Source organism: Macaca thibetana, chromosome 18 (assembly GCF_024542745.1).
Source record: "Macaca thibetana thibetana isolate TM-01 chromosome 18, ASM2454274v1, whole genome shotgun sequence".
NCBI classification, from domain to species: Eukaryota; Metazoa; Chordata; class Mammalia; order Primates; family Cercopithecidae; genus Macaca; species Macaca thibetana.
In genome coordinates, this window is record NC_065595.1 from 50,282,760 (window position 1) to 50,298,909 (window position 16,150).

General features: G+C 36.0%; 1 protein-coding gene across 1 annotated transcript in view; it reads right to left on the reverse strand.

Annotated features, from left to right (window-relative positions):
- TTR (transthyretin) overlaps positions 1–15,170 on the reverse strand; it is a 1,143,467-nt gene extending 1,128,297 nt beyond the window's left edge. The window contains exon 1 of the mRNA XM_050768294.1: positions 15,167–15,170. The gene's annotated coding sequence lies outside the window, so the exon portion shown is untranslated. The remainder of the gene's footprint in view (positions 1–15,166) is intronic.
- Positions 15,171–16,150: the final 980 nt, after the last annotated feature.

The following is a 16,150-nucleotide window of genomic DNA, read 5'->3' on the forward strand; positions in this document are numbered from 1 at the left end:
ATTAGTTTTTCTCCACCCTGTGTTGGTGGAGTGCTGGGAGAGTCTTCAGGGCAAATCAGATAGTATTATCAAGACTTTTCCTGGGTCTAGGCTGTGCCTGTTGCTGTCTCTGGGACAAGTCAGCCTAATACAGGAAAGCTTATTTCACCTTTTTAAAAAATTTTTTTTTCTTTCTTTCTTTAATTTCCCACCTCATTATAATCATCAGAGTGACCTTTCCAGGTAGGGGGTTTGTGGGATATTTTTACATTCAACAAGACACCAAGGCCTAGCTCTGATTGCCAGAGCAGTTTCCAGCTACATGGAGACCTACTTGAGAGTACAAGGCCAGTCCTGATATGAAACCTTGGGTTTCTCTTTTTCCCTTACTATTCTTTTTTTCTTTCAGACAGGATGTCACTCTGTCACCCAGACTGGAGTGCGGTGGCAGCATCTTTGTTCACTGCAACTTCTGCCTCCCAGGATCAAGGGATCCTCCCACCTCAGCCTCCCAAGTATCTCGGACCATAAGCATGCAGCACCACACCGGGCTAGTTTTTTATATTTTTTGTAGAAATGGGGTTTCACTATGTTGCCAAGGGTGGTCTCAAACTCCTGAGAAATGCCCACCTCAGCATCCCATAGTACTGGGATAACAGATATGAGCCACCATATCTGGCTTCACTCGAACTATCTAAATATATCTTATGATGATTTGAAAATGTTTTTATCAAAAATTCACTTTTCAAACTGAAAAGCTGGTTTAATAAATTTCTATATACATATAGATTTTTTAAAGTCTTTAAAGTCCTGTGAGCCTGGCCAGGAAGTCCTATGATCAATCATTTAGACAGGTTTATCATTATCATCTTCCCCACCTTCCTAAATATTATTAGGAATTTCAATTTGTTAGGATGTTCATTTTGCTATATAAGTATTATTTACTTGACATATTACATTATTATGCAGTCAGGAATTAAAAGGGCTGATGATACTCCATGGGATATACTCACATAATGTACTAAGGAAAGTGGATGATACAGAGAGCCAGAGAATGAAATGACATGCAAACTTCATAGAGGGCTAAAATTTCCAGGCACAGCAACCAGATTTCATTCTGTCTCTCAAGTTTTGTTTCATCTTCAAATCATGACCACTAAGATACATATAAAATATCAATACCTTTGTCCCCAGATATGAGTTTACTAAGGGGCTTATTACTATATTTATCATGTAGCTGAAACAAGGTTGCATGACGAGGTAAATTGGGTGCAGACATCAATCTATACTTTATCAATAAACAATAAAGGCCAGTTGATAAAGGGAACCTGCTGAGGAATTTCAGACTTTAAACACAAAATTATAGTCAAGAACATATATTTTATCTTTAGATTGGATAAAGGTCAGTATCCCAGTTCTAAGCTACTGTGGACCAGCTTCAAACTAATCCTTTGCTTATGCATGTGTGTTTCTTTAACATACTACTTTATTGCTGATTTATATATTCCTTTAGTGTAGAAGGTAAATGCAAATCTTTCCCAATATTGTATCATTGAATCCCTGATACATTGTCTTATCAATTTTAACTGTAATATGTGAAACCAAATTTCCTAATCAACTTCTGGAATGCAACTTAAATACAGGAAGATACTTGTATAAATGTAGCAATGATCATATCGGATTATAACATGCTTACAACATCTCTTTCTAATGTGAAAAACTTGTTGCTTCTGTACATAGGGAACATAAGTGGTGGTTTTGGCAGGCTAGCCAGTCCATCCTCGCTGTCCTTTTCCTATGTTGCATAACTCATGCATTTTTTAAGTTCAGAGTTAACTAAATGTGTTCTATTTGCCGCCTGGGTGAATCATTTCTTGGTGCATGGAGCAATCTTTTTTCATTCAATAAATATACAGAGTGCATTCTATATGTGTGCTGCATGTGGTGTCCTGCAGTGAACAAAACAGTAAAATAAAGTTTACATTTTTCTTAAAGAACAAGGCACTATGCAAATAAACAGAATGTTAGGTAAAAATAAGGGCTAGGAGTGAAACGAGAATAAGAAGATATGTATTATTTTCGACTCAGGGATCAATAATAGCCTTTCTAAGAAATAGGTATTTGAGCAGAGACCTGAATAAAGAATCCATTGAATTCTATCTGTTTTATTTGGCAGAAATAGTTTTTGGATATGTGGGCAATTCTTATCCTTAGTTTCTTCTGCCAAGGTTGTGTACATATTATATATACTTTTGTATGGACATTTAAACAAAATGCTGAGTGTATTGAGATATTAGAACTTGAACATAAAGCATTATTTTAACCCAGAGGAATCTGTCTTGTTTATTAATAATGACAATTGTTAAAAAGTTAAAATGATCTACCTTTCAAAATGACTTTATGATGTGTGTCTCATTAATATTAATTATATATAAAATCAGAAAAAAATTAGAGTAGAAATACACTAATACTCCAAAAACCCCCAAAACATCTTTTATTTCCTGCATAATCTTTGTAGGTTATTATTTAAATGTTGCCATTGATTTTCCAGGTTGTCTGTATTCTTAATATAATCATTTATTTCTGAATTAATTAGGCAAAATTAATTTGGAAATGAAAGAGTTCTGCATAAACATCATGAATCACTCACTATTCATTTTCCTTGGGAAAACTTGTTAGGATGTGAAGCTGCTGAAAACAAAATCTACCACAGTTTATGTGTGAAAAATCCTTTGTGTTTTAAATTTTGGAAAGCCTATTTCTATTCTGTTGTGGTCAGTAGATCTATGTAATTTAGATTTTAGGAATACATAAACATTTAGCATCATATGAAAATCTTTCTGGCCCTTAAATTCACAATTTTATCTTCTGCCCTAAATCATTTAAGTGTGTTGGTCTTAAAAATTATGAATTATTTAAGTTAATTTAACCCATATCCAATTGTACTTTAAGAAGCATTTAATCTAAAACTATGACCAGCTTGAATTTAAACATCACTCAATATAATTTCATTCTGGAGTAATATTTTGTGTAAATGAAAAAGCGAATATTTAAATTCCTTAAAATATTCCGCAGGGCATCATTAGACTATATCTAACATCTCTTACATCATGCCGGCACCTACATCAGAATAACTAAAGAAAGAAAGAAAAGAAAATGTTTTCTAATAAAGATTGAGTAATGGTGAGAACAATATTTATTTTGTTGTTAATTTGATTTGGATAAAAATTGCTTATGGTAAAATGTGTCTTTAAAGTAAGGAGAACTTTTATATTTATCACTGAATATGGTAAATGCTTTTAGGAAAGAAGCATTCAACCATATATATTTATGAAATGTTAACTCTGTCCACTGAATTTGAAGGAAGAATAAGTTTATTGATAGAATAAGGAAGCTAAGTGAGGTCAGGAGCTTTGGCCAAGGTTTCACCGCAAGTAAATCACAGAGCTTGGGACTCAAGTCTTCTGTCTACCAGCCTAGGGCTTCTACACTATAACATTCCACCTTGCACAAGTCAAGAACGGTATCAAAATAGGAGCTTGACACAGCACTTACAGTTCATCTCACTTGCTAATTTTAGTCATTACTTTGATACGGTTGAATACCTGCACTCTCCCAGCATTTAGCTAATTGTAATCAAGACCTCTTAAAACTTTTTTCAGGAGCTTATTAGAATAATAAATCAACAAATGAATTTATGTTCTTAGATTTTATATAAGGTAACCTTTTATGATTCTCTAATAAAAATTAAAGTAGTTGTGTTATTTAATTGTGAAATATGTAACCTCATTTTAGCTTTATGTATCAGGCAAGTATTGAAGCTGACACTTCAATGGAGTTTACCCAAGGGTTCATAAGCTTGGAGAGTTAAATGCAAGCAGCTATCAAAGCACAGGCATCATCACAAACTCCCATACCTAATTACTACAAGTGAAAAGTTTCCTCCTGAGAGAGACCACTTTCATTCCAAATCTGACAGGTAGAAATTAGTTGCCTAACGGAATGGAATAGTTCTGCAAATTGAAGGAATTAAGTGTGCTTTTTAAATTTAAGCTCTGTCTAAATTAGGTTTTAATTTGGATCTAAATGTGAAGAGGCTGATGGCATGAAGCAGCTTAGGTTGGCCCAGAGCCAATTATTTTATATTGCCCTGCTCCAGATACAGTGTGGCTCCTTTTTAGCCATCAGCCATTGTGGGGCAGAAAAACTGCCATGCCTTAATCAAGGGGAGATTTCCTGAGAACAGTGTATCACTTGGGGACATTGCCAAGTGGTTTGCTTCTCTCCCTATGTCATTTTACTGTCAGAAGGACATCAAACATTGAACAAAGGATGTGTTTGTATGTGGATGTGCATGCTTGTTTCTAATAAATATTGTTGAAAAAAAGAGTGAGGAATAAAGTATTACCACATCATACTTAATAAGGAGACATAATATTGTCATATGTATTATCATACATAATAAGGAGAAAACAAAAAGAGATCATTGATACATTCCTGGTTCAATTATAGAGTCATCCTTCTCCTGAACAATAAACTAGCCCTATCAAATAGATCAATACTGAGTTTATTTCTTGTAATAGGTGATACACTAGTAGATCAAAATGACTGGTAGAAGACTCTGAAACACATCTACTTCATTCAGTTAACATAAGTATTCTAAGAGTGTGGTAATGGTCCTCAAAGGGCATCTGTGAATGTTATCGGGTTGTAAATGAGTTGAGAAATTCAGTTTTTCACTCAAAATAAATATATAGACTAATTATATTTGAAGACTTGTCACATTAAACTCTAGTAGGAACAAGCTTCTCTAACTTTTCTTAAACTTTCAGACAAAAAATTCAGATAGTCATAAAACCAATCAATAAGTCTTTAACATTTCAATATGCATTCAATGATAATGGTGATGGTATTATCTGCCAATATTGGTGTATGGAGTCCAATTTATGACATAGTGACAGGAAAAGGAGGCTTGCATTAGGGTATAGAAGAACAGGTAAAGGTATTGCACATGTAATGATCACAAAATAATTGCCTTCTGGGGAATAGTGCTGAGAAAACGTTTATCATTCTAACTACAATATATTCTTCATTTCTCACTAAAAGCCAAGCCAGCCTATTACTTCTACTTCACGAATGAACAAGAACTGTGTTATTCCTTGGTCATAGATAATATTCAGAACATTCTTTAGGAGGAAAAGAACCTCTTTAATAGCCAGCATTAACATTGGCTTGGTGGAAGACATGGATAATGGGGAAAAGCACAAGATAAAACTGGAAATTCAACAAAAGCACTCTGCTCAAATAAGAGTTTCAATAAAAAACAGATAGATGACTCATAGCACTAGCATCTCTTTGGGTAGGAAGTATTTACTCATATTGTTAAAATACCATTTCTTAACTATCATTGAAATGGCAATATTTAGGGAAAAGTTAACTTTAAAGTCTTGTATATCTATGCACTCTCTTATTTATTCATTCATTTGAATGCTATTATTTATTTTATGAAGATATATTAAATGTTCTTGGTATCACCAAATGAAATATAAAAACACATGATAGAATTATATTTTTAATAATGGTAGGTTGAGTTACTTAGACTAACCCCTTCCCTGAAAACCAAATGCTGAGAAAAACATATTTTCATTAAGTATCAAATTAATCACAGGGAAGAGCTGACAAGAATGTGGAGAACTCTCAGACCCAGTGTTGGAACAGGTCTAAATCTAGTCAAATAAATACAGTGCCAGGCACCTATGTTGCTTTTGCCCTGAGGCCGTTTACAGATAAAGGGAAATGTCAGTGTGTCTGGGTGTGTATTTCACAGGTTGAGAAGGTGAGAAATGAAGGTTAAATGGTAACACAAGGAGGGAGTTTGACAACAATATTTTCTGTATCGAGTTAAGATCTCAAAGGCCTATAGACTCAGAAGAAGTATGAACCTGACATGCACCTTGACGGCTACAGTCTATGCAGAAGGGTTTCCAGTTATGTATGCTGTTTGTTCATTTTGTTTTGTATTGTTTTGCTTTGTGTAATTGTTTTTCTTTTGGCATTAAATGAACCAGAGATACAATAGTAAAGATAAAAACAAAATCCCAGTGATGTTGCGACCCTGTGAGGTTTGTGGCCAGACTTGGTTTCAGGTTGCCCTCAATAGATTTGGTGCATAGTTGCATGGAAGAATCAAACATAAATCTTCCTCAGATGAAGGGTTTTTTTCGTTGTTGTTGTTGTTTGTTTTTTTGTTTGTTTGTTTTTGTTTTTTGAGACGGAGTTTCACTCTTGTTGTCCAGGCTGGAGTGCAATGGCGTGATCTCAGCTCACCACAACCTCCACCTCCTGGGTTCAAGCGATTCTCCAGCCTCAGCCTCCCACATGGCTGGACTGTAGGCATGCGCCACCACGCCTGGCTAATTTTGTATTTTTAGTAGAGCCGGGTTTTCTGCATGTTGGTCAGGCTGGTCTCAAATTTTCGACCTCAAATGATCCGTCCGCCTCGGCCTCCCAAAGTGGTGGGATTATAGGCATGAGCCACCGCGCCCTGCCGGAGGAAAGTTTTTTATCCTAGGCCCAGGGACTTCCTGCGAATAAGCTTTAAGGTTAGTGACTCACATCAGCATTCTGTAGAAAACCCACCAGTGAAATGGAGCAGAAGCAAGAGATACAGTGGATTTAACCTAGTCTGCTGTCTTTTCTGGAAGCAAAAATTTTCAAACAGAAGCTTAATACAGAGTTTCATCAAGAGAGGGGAGGAGAACGGCACAAAGAAAATATTTGGAAGATAAAAGCTGGTTCCAAAACAGATCACAGATGCTATTTAAAGAATGGCTTAAGTCAGACTAGCTTCCTAGAATAAACAAAAATAAGTCTTATATAGAAAGAGAGGTCAGTGAAGCTGCAGAGAGCTTAAGAGAAAGTATTTTTTTAAAAAGGAAGACAGAGAAAAAAGTTAAAGGGCTAACTCTAGAACATGCAAAGAACTCCTTAAACTGAATAATAAAACAGACTAACAGAAGATGGAAAAGACTTGCAAGATTTGCTGAGACACACACCTAAGGAGACAAGCCAAGTGACCAACCACATTAGGAGTAAGGCAGAACAATTAAAACCTGATGGGATACTAACAAAGAGATAATATTTAATATTTTGCACTGTTTTTGGCAACTGGAACTCTTGAGGCTGGTGAGAATATAAGTGGATACTACATCATTATAAAATAGTTGGGCATTATCTACTAAAATTGGATATACAGGTGCCTCAGGACCATCCATTTCAATCCTAATAAATTTCTGACTGTGTTGCTTAATGATGGGGATACACTCTGAGAAATGTGTCATTAGGCAATTTTGTGGTTGTGCACACATAGAGTATACTTGCACAAACCTAGACGGTATAGCCCACTACATACCTAGGATTTATGGTGTAGCCTACTGCTCCCAGGTTATAGACCTGTACTGCATTTGACTGTACTGAATATCGAAGGCAGTTGTAACACAATGGTAAGTAGTTGCTCATCTAATGTATCTAAACATTTAAAAGATTCAGTAAAAATACTGTATAAAAGATAACAATGGCACACCTTTACAAATAAAGCTTGCAGGACTAGAAGTTGCTCTAGGGGACTCAATGAGTGAATGGTGAGTGAATGGGAAGTCCTAAGACATTAGTGTATTCTACAATAGGTTTTATAAACACTGTACACTTAGGCTCCTCTACATTTATAAAAGTTTTCTTTCTTCAGTAACTAATTATTAACAGTTTAACTGTTTTACTTTATAAACTTTTTAATTTTTTAAGCTTTTTGACTCTTTTAAGTAATACTTAGCTTAAAACACAGATTGTACAGCTCTACAAAAATAGTTTTTTAATGCTTACTCTATAACCTTTTCTTTACTATTTACTATTTAATTTTATTTTTTACTTTTTAATTTTTTTAAACCAAGACACAAATATATCCTTTAGTACAGGTGCACATAGAGTCAGGATCATCAGCATCCGTTGTCCCACTGGAAGGTTGTCCCACTGGAAGGTTTGTCCCACTGTCCCACTGGAAGGTCTTCAGGGGCAATAACACACATGGAGCTGTTATTGTCATCAACGATAACAATGTCTTCATCTGGAATACCTCCTGAAAGACCTGCCTAAGGCTGTTTTAAGTTAATTCTTTTTATAAGTAGAAGGAGTACACTCTAACATAACGATAAAAAATATAGTAGATACGTAAGCCAGCAAAGTAGTCATTTGTTATTATTATCAAGTATGATGTATTGTACATAATTATATGTGCCATAGAGAACTTTTATACAATTGGTAGTAGAGTAGGTTTGTTTACATTAGCATCACCACAAGCACTTAAGTAATGTGTTGTGCTAAAATGTTATGATGACTGCAATGCCATTAGGCAATAGGAGATTTTAGCTCCATTATAATCTTATGAAACCATCGTCATCTATGTGGTTCATCACTGACTGAAACATCATTACGTGGCACATGAGTGTAGACCATAAAGGAATGTGTGCGTAAGAACACCAGGATAAATAGAAAAGAATGTTCATAGCAGCATTGTCTCAAAATCTCAAACTAGAAATGTCCAAGGGTTCATCAACTGCAGAAGGGAAAAATAAAGATTGTGTTCCAATAATGCAAGTTAAGAATGCTATAAAAATCAATGCATTATTGCTAAACAAAGAATAGGGCGAGGTGTAATGGCTCACACTTGTAATCTCAACACTTTGGGAGCCCAAGGTGAAAGAATCACTTGAGGCCAGAAGGTTGAGGCTGCAGTGAGCCTCAGTGATCATGCCAGTGAACTCCAGCCCAGGCAATAGAATGAGTCCCTGTCTCCTAGAAACACAAACGAACAAACAAAGATGATTTATACAAACATAATATGGAGTGAAGGAAACGAAATATAAAAAGTGCGTTAAGTGTGTGTGTTTCATTCATATAAAGTTAATTAAACTAAATTATAGATGGTTGAGTTCCATTAAGTAAAAGATTTTTCAAAGCAAAGAGATTATTATTATTATCAGAATTATTGTTACCTCAGTCCTTTCCTCTTCACAACTAGTTCCTTCCCTCCTTTTGTATCCTCTGTGAAAAAACAGCCAAGATTCAAGTTTTCTTCAGTTATAGATTCCTTGCAACAGAAGAGTTTAAACCACTTGCTCAAAACAATGATTATCAGGATAGGTAAAAGATAGCTCTTCAGTGAAGAATTTCTTTTTTTTCTTTTTCTTTTTCTTTTCTTTTTTTTTTTTTTTTTTTTGTTAATTGAAAGATACAGGCATCCTCTTTTAAAAAGATGCCTAAACCTTTAAGTAAAAACAAAAAAAAAATGTTTTGCTTAAAATATCTGGGCACCCTATGTCCCATTCACATTGACATGTGTGACTCACACACAGGCTGCCCAGATATTTGGTTAAAGGTGTTTCTGCTAGAGTGTTTTCAGATTAGATTAACACTTAAATAGGTAGATTTTAGCATTAACATTTTAATCAGTAGTGTAAAGCAGACTTCCTTCCACAATGTGGATGGGACTCATCCAATCTGCTGAAAAGGCTGTAATAGAAAAAAAAAAAAATTGTTCACTAGGAAGGGAGAATATTTCCCAGATGACTGCCTTCAGACTTTATCTGCAACACTAACTCCTCATACCCGAGGGCCTTCAAACTGGAGTATGAGCTCGCCCTGGGCCTCTCACACCCCTAGCCCATCCTGCAGATTTTGGTCTTACCAGCTTCCATAGTCACATTAGCTAATGTCTTATACTAAATCAATCTCTCTCTCTCTCTCTCTCTCTCTCTCTCTCTCTCTCTCTCTCTCTCTCTCCCTCCAAGTACATACATATATTAATTGTTCTGTTGCTCTGGAGAACCTTGACTAATAAATATTGTGATATCAATAGTGGCTCTATAGGAAAATGCAAAAGATGATATTTTTAAAAATTGGTTTTGAGTTTTCTGGATGAGATTTAAAGACACTAATGACTTTTATTTCCACTAACGATTCTCATTTCTAGTAGGAAAGCAAGCATTGATAGTCCACGAAATGATCTGGCAATAGAGATACACAGACTATCACCATTGCATACTCTTAATGAAACAGTTATAAGAAGCAAAGATGTAGGTGACCATGTGTATGATACTTTCTAACATTTTTTTCAAACTGAGTATAATGAGATTGTCTTGGTGCTCTCAATAAGTCTGAACAAAGTGGGGTAAAAAGATAAACTCGGGGATTGAAATTCTTAGCTCAATTACCACATAAATGACCTGAAAGATTTCATGTCTGTCCGTGAAAGACCTTTATCCTCTTTAGCCACAGGCTTGAGATTGCTGAAAAGTAAATTCAGGATCTCATCCAGCAATTGGTTGAGTTGTAGTGAAAATGGAATCTCCAGCCTCGTAAGATGTCTATTGTTAAAGTGAAGGCATTGATTGGGAAGAAATTCAATACTGAAAGTTGAAATAGAGAATGGCGAATGACCCTGATGGAGCTGGGGACACTGAGCTCCCAAATTCTGAGGAGTCTCCTTTGCTAGTAGAAGCAGGCTTTCTTCCTCTTGCAAAAAAACCCTCATGATCCCTAGTAAAAATGGTCTTTCCACCCCAGTCTACGAGGATTAACTCTGCATTGCCTGAGCAAACTGAAATGGCCCCCGTGTTGGCAAGTTTTATTTGAAGGCAATGCTGAGTTTCCTGAAGACCCAACTCCCACCTCCCTTCTTTGCTCCTAATCTTATAACTAGGCTCAAGTTCCAATAGGCTCATACAGGTGAGGTACAAAGTATGATCCACGAGGTGATGTACTATGCCTCAAAAGACCTACCTGAGTGTTCTGATTTATACCCACAGAATTCTAGGCAATATATATGAGAATAAATATAAAGGATGTGGGATAATTGTGGAAAAAAAGTAAAGTTGGATCAGGTTGAATATACTGACATGGGCTTACTAAGCAGGGATTCTGCATTTAATATGGCAGCTCAGGGAGTTAGGAGGGGCTCTAACAGTTTGTTTTGTTAACTAAAACATGGACCAAAAGCTAACCCACAGTGAGTGAATTAGAAATGCCAGGTCTGCATTAGTTTATTGTAGAGGAAAGATTTGAAGCCTTAGGGCGACTGGACACTTAGAGTGGATTTGCATTTGAGACTTACTCATACATTTGGGGAAGGTCTAGAAGACACGTCTTTCACTACAACTGTGGAAAATAAATTTGTAAGGGGAGTCCCAGCATCTTTGATGAGCTCTGTCATCACTCTTCTATAGAGGCCAGACCTTGCAGTGGGGTACTGTGACTGCTGAATAGGAAAACCTAACAGCAATGGGGAGGGGCCAAGTGGTGGTTCTCAGCTACCAGTGGCAAGGTGGGCATGGATTCCATAATGGACATCAGATTCAAAGCAGCAATAAGAACAGCCTAACCTATACAGACCCACAGTATTGGCTAGTTGATCATGGTGTTTCTAGAACTGAAATTGATACAAAACCTGTTATACTCTACTTGATTTGTACAAGCAGAAATATAGATAAAGTGAACAAAAGACTAATCTGAATCATAAAATAGTCATAGCCATTTAATCAATTCTCAAACTGGAGCTGGTTTATAGATCCAGTACTTCTTGAATGAAAGAAAGTCTGGGTCTTTTTTAAGGAGGATCCTGTTATGCTGTCCAACATTTATACTGATAATCATTTCCTAATCTTCCTCAGAGGGACCTACAGTATTTTACTGGGGAAATGGTGTACTGGGGAAAAGGAAATGGTTGGACCTCTTGGGGAATACTGGATATTGGTTCTGTACTGATGTTAATCCCGCGAGACTCAAAATATCCCTGTGATCTACCAGTCAGAGCAGGGACTTGTGGGGGTCAGCTGGTCAATAGAGTTTTAGCTCAGATCCATCTTACAGTGGTCCCAGTGGATCACAGAACCCATTTTGTGCTTATTTCCCCAGTTCCAATGCATAATTCAGCATTGGAATAAGACAATATTCAGCACCTGGCAGAATCCTCACATTAATTCTATGATCTGTGGAGTAAGGTTATTATTGTGAAAAAGGCCAAGTGTAAGCCACTAAAACTGCCTCTACCTAGGAAAATAAGCAACCAACAGCAATACCACATTTCTGGAAGAATTGTGGAGATAAGTGCCAGCATCAAGGACTTAAAAGATAAAGGGGTAGTGATTCCTTCCACATCCCCATTTAATTCTCCTACTTGGCCTGTGCGGAAGACAGATTAATTTTGGAGAATGTCAGTGGGTTATTGTAAGCTTAACTAGGTGGGACTTTAACTGCAGCTGCTGTACCAGGTGTGGTTTTATTGCTTGAGCAAATTAACACACCCCTTGGTATTCAGAATGTGGCAATTTATTTGGCAAATATATAATAATAGCAGAATGCCTACTTTCCAAAGCTTCTCTGTAATTGGAAGAATAGATGAAGGCAGACATTGATATCTCATTTATTTGTAGCTCCCCAGAGATAGATGGGACACTAAAGATGATGGTTTTGCTGATAACCATAATTGAACTGTTAAGTCTCCCTTGGAAATACTGGAAAAGGTCCAATGACTTAGTTTGGGGAAGAGTGAACATGTTGCCACCATGTTTCTGAAAGTGAACCAAAAAGAACATTCTAATGAAAATCACAATTGACAGGCACACACACACACAAAAACCTTTCTAAGGAATATCTCATCTCATCTTCTCACCTCTGCCCTCTAATAAAGAGATACCTTCTCAAATGAGTAAAATTAGACATTAATTTATGTAGGCAAATAAGGGCTAACTCATCTAATTTAAGGAAAAAGAGAAAAATATTAACCATTCATTCATCCAAGTGAAATGGAATTGTTTATCCTTTTTACACAAAACAAGGGGGAAGATAAACCATGCTTATTTAACTTTTAAATCACTCAAATCATGCAATAGCATGTGTTTTTTAAAATCAGTAAAGTGATAATTGTTAATGCAAATTATATCTATGGCTAATAATAAATAAAAATAAGTTTATTCAATCTTAATATAAAGAGAATGAGATTGCTAACAGTTTAGGGCTTTACTGCCTTAGATATAAGTTACGAGTTATAAGCTTGTCTGATCATAGATAGTAATTAATATGTTCATTTAAAATTCATATTTCCAGGCACTTTTCCAGAATTTCTCATTTAATAGTCTTGTGTGAAACCTCTCCAACTGTATTTTATATTATTTTATTTATTTTTTCGTTCGTATTTTAAATGTGTAGGTATTCAGGGTATTCTTTTGAGGAGACAGTAAGAAAAAAAGATACAAAGATACAATCGGTCAATCTGATAGATGAAAAAATGTATTTTGCTTTTGTTGTAATTTTTAAATTATCAAAAGATTATAAATCTTTAAAATATATATTGTTGGAATTATTTCTTTGTAAATTACTTCTTCCTTTGTCTTTTTTAATTTTAGAAAGTTTGTTATTGAGTTATCAGAATTCACTAAATGATAAATGCAAATACTTATATTCTGATACATAAATATATTAAGCTTAATAAAATATTTACTGTTTAGTATATACATACATATTTGAAATGTATGTGATAATTTTTCCATATTATAAACTTTGTGTTTAAAACCATCTATTTTTATTTTAAAATTTTAATCTTTAGTAATATTATTAGAAGTTCTTATTTCCTAACTTCCCTCCTTCCACGTTAAGTTAGATGAATATTAACTTTTAATTTTGTCTGTACCGTAAAAGTATTTCTAGGATTTATGTTTCTGCTGTGCTATAGGTATATAATACAAAAATACTCCCTAGGCATTACATTTTTCCAACGTGATTTTATTGTGTAGTCTATACTTTCCCACCTGTATTATATAATACACTTATGGACATATACACACACATAGTATATTAGGGCTTCCTAATTTATTCATCATTCACCTGGTCTCGGTGCCACATTTCTTTAATTATTCTATCTTGATGCAGTCAAATCTATGACTGCAAGTTTGACATTCCATTCTTCTTTTCCTTGATTTTAATTTTATATTTTACTAATAATTTTCTCAAATTGGATTCATGATTTTGTAGGGTTATTTTAGAAGGAATTGTATCTTTACAATATAGAGTTTCCTTTCAAAGACCACAATCTCTTCCTTTCTTCTGCAAACTTTGGATAAATTTTAAGACCAATGCACTTGAAAATAAATAGCAATTGCTTAATATGCTATGTTTTCTCCACAGCAATTGTCCTTCTGATAATCTATTCATCCACAAGAATTTGGGCAAAACCCAAAAGTGTACTCAAGAAAGAAAAATCAAGATCCATTAGACAAGATTTTTTAAACAAGCAAATCCAAGACCAGATACTTTCTAGTGTCTTTGATGACACACCTTCACAAACTAAAGAGCTGAGTCAGTATTGACTTTTAACTCTGAAGACATTTTTCCAAGAGATACATAAAGTCTCAAGAAAACTGTAACTTTGATGACATCAGAACTCATGAAAAAATAATAAATAAATCAAAATCCTTCACCACCATGTTCTAAATGAAATGCAACATCTAATACGAATCTATAGGACAAAAAACAAAACAAAAAAAAGTAACAATTATGTCACGTCTTGAAGTCAACACAGCCAGATTTGCCCTAGGCTGCATATTAGATTGGTGCAAAAGTAATTGTAGTTAAAAGAAATGTTTAAAAATAAAGGTATGAAAGAAAAAAAAGAGCAAGATTAAAGAAAAGTAACATCTAAAGAATTAAGATTTAAAAATCGTGAAACTCACTGAAAAGAAATATCAATTGGCTACTCTTATCAAAATAATTCCAAAATTACTCACAGGTATAAGTATGCCTAGCTATGTGAAAACTTTGAGGAATGGTGCAGTGGGGAGGAAATGCTAAGACGGCTATAGTTGATGACTTTTCTGAACTTGGAGTTGACCTCCTCCATTGCAAAGCATGCAAGTGTTTCCAGGTTTGCTAACCTGGGAAACCTATGCCTGTCTTTTCTGAATCTCTGACAAGTTTCCTCACAGATAGCATACTCCCTCTCTTATGCTAATCATGTACTTCTATTCTCTGCTCCTTTGAGAAGGCTTGATATATTGCCCTCAAAGAGCCCAGATCTTTGAGAATAGCCTGTTTCCTATTCCCTTGAGAACCTCAAACCTGATGAAATGAGAGAGTTCCCTGACCCCCCTGCCTTGCAGGACATGAAACAGTGGTGTGGCTCACCTGTTCAGTTCCTGCCACCACTCAACCCCATTATGGGAGTGGGGTGCCTGCCGACAGGCAGGTGTACAAGCCAGGGCAAGTGATTTGGGCTCTGGCCCTGTGGTAGTGTCTAGTGGTGGGTACCTGTGGCCCCAGTGCTACAATGCTCTTTTAGCCTTGCTGTCCACAGTTGGTTTGAGTGTTAACCAGCTCAATGGACTCTCTGCCTTTTCACAAGAGCAGAGGGCGAGAGTGACAACTTTCTGTACCTCAAGCTCTTTCCCAGAGTCTTGGAAGAAGAATCCGGTCACACACAGGATTGAAGGATGAATGTGGGGTTTTACTGAGTGGTGATGGTGGCTCTCAGTCAGACGGATGGAGAGCCGGAAGGGGGATTGGGTGGGAAGATGATCTTCCCCTAGAGTTAGGCCATCCAAAGGCTGAACTCCCCTCCGACCACCCCCAGCTGAACTCTTCTGGCATTCAGATGTCCCCTCTCTCCTTTCTCTCTCTCGAGCTGCCTTCTTCCACTGTTCATCTGCTTGTCTCCTTGTCTTCTCATCTCCTTGTCTGCTCATCTGCCTGTCTGCCCCTGGAGCCTGGAGTTTGGGGTTTATATGGGTACAAGATGAGGCATGGTGGGCCAAAAGGCAACATTTGGTGTGTGAAAACAAGAATGCCTGCCCCGATTTAGGACCACAGGTCCACTGAGGGTGGGGACTTTACTGGGAACCGCCCTCTTCTATCCACTATTTCTATCTCTTGTCCATATTGCTGGGACATATAGGATATTTCAACTCTCCAAACATGGGTAGATTAAAAAAAGCTATTCATTTCTGATGAACCTATATGTTAACAAATCACATGTGAGGATTGCATACTTTTATAAGTAATGCGTGTATAGATTGGTATTTGAGAAGTAAATAAGTTAATATTCATATTGACAATGGTAAGAAGTCTAAGA